Raw genomic sequence first — 1,863 nt, forward strand, 5'->3', positions numbered from 1 at the left:
ATAATTTTTTTTTTTAGATATTTACAAATATGTATTTATACATAAATTTATGCACAGAGTCTGGTTAAGAAAGGCAAGGAAGAAAGTTTTTCAAAGATACGACAAATAACAGAACATTTGTGTACGATGAAAATGATGGGTAAAATGAGACCATCGATAATGTGGGAGGAAGAGGGGACGATGCCGGAGCGATGGCCTCGAGTGGATGACGGGGTCTGAGATCCGGCTCGCAAGCGCAAAGGCTGGTCTCGTCAGAAGCACAGTTCCTTCGACCAGGGGCACAAGCGGGGAGGCAGAATATAGGGGAGCCGGTGGCAGTGAGTAAATTCTTTTGATTGCTTCGATTTTCTCTACGAAGTAGGAAGCACAGATCAGTGGAGAAGGAGGATTGGGGAGGAGATGTTGGAGGCCTGAGGGCGGAAGAGTGAACGGAAGGAAGACGTAGTATGAGAGCCGGGCAGCTTAGGTAAGGCCCACTTGTGGTCGTTAATTTAAAATGGGAGTGATGAGCGTTTCTTCACTGTAGCTATTCGTCTGTAAAGTGGGCCTAAAATCCGTGTCTCCCTCACTGGGCTGTTGAGAGGATGTGAGAATTCAGCATCCTAATACCGGTATCACTTAATCCGTGGTATCACTTACTAAGGGTTCATTATTATTTTCCTGTAGGGTACCTTATTATCTTACGTACTGATCTCCATTATGATCACAAAGAAGTTGACTCATAGTGCTTCGAGTTTAAAAATCACGGAGTCCAACCACTTAATTGATATTTAAATTTTATCAACATCGCAGTTCAGCCTTAGTCTGAGCTGCTCGGGGACAGGACGCATGCCTTGTCCCAAAGCAATCATTTCACCTCTGGATGTCTCTGATGGCTGGAACGGTCCCCCTTCCCTTATAGTGAAAGGGCCTCTGTTTAACTTTCACCACAATCTACGCTTTTGGGCCACAATCTACGCATTTGGGCCACAATCTACGCATTTGGGCCACAATCTACGCATTTGGGCCACAATCTACGCATTTGGGCCACAATCTATGCATTTGGGCCGCACCGAAGTACTCATCCCTGTGGATGTGCCTCTCTTTTAAAACTGGGCGTCTTTGGGTTTGACTCTAGATCAGATGGCAGCCTGGGCGCCCACTCTGAACACTTCCAATATGCGCCCCGACTTTTCTTCCTTGTAGGGATCATTTGCATTTGCAGAAGAAAAAGATTTTTTTGTTGTTTTTCAGTTCCCCTCACCCCCTGGAGCCACATTCTCTCAGTCTCTGACTTGGTTATCTTGCTCATCTCCTGGGAAAAGTGTGTGAGCTGCTTTTCTCTAGTCTAGAATAATTTTTCCTTACTGTGTTTTATAGCACTTTATAAGATCTTAATGATTGTGCCAGGGAAAAAAAAATGGTTTTATATCGTCAAATAATTTCGGAAAACTGTAGGCAAAATGAAACAGTTTTCTCATGTGGAAATATGCCACATGTACTATACATCCCCAAAAGGGAGCTGTGGTGAATTTTCTAAACTTATTGGTTAACAAATACACTCTGTCATTGTTGCTTATCCTGGGACTAGCGTTCCACAGAAATGCTTTGGGAAAGGCTAGTCTAGAAAGCGGTGTCTCAAACTTAACTCGTGACATGTAAAATATTGACTTAGACTACTTTTATTATAGAGTTACGTAAAAATGTGTAATCATAAAACTAGATATAAACTCCACTCCTCCTGCTTACAGCCCTTATATAAGCGACTATAAAGCCAAGTCAATTTAGCAATTAAGTATAAGCGAAACCAATAAAATTCAAATTGACCACATTAAGTTAATGTGACATGTAATACTGTTTGGGTTAAGCAAAATCACCAATGCG

The sequence above is a fragment of the Pteropus alecto genome, unplaced genomic scaffold, assembly GCF_000325575.1.
Source record: "Pteropus alecto unplaced genomic scaffold, ASM32557v1 scaffold106, whole genome shotgun sequence".
NCBI lineage: Eukaryota > Metazoa > Chordata > Mammalia > Chiroptera > Pteropodidae > Pteropus > Pteropus alecto.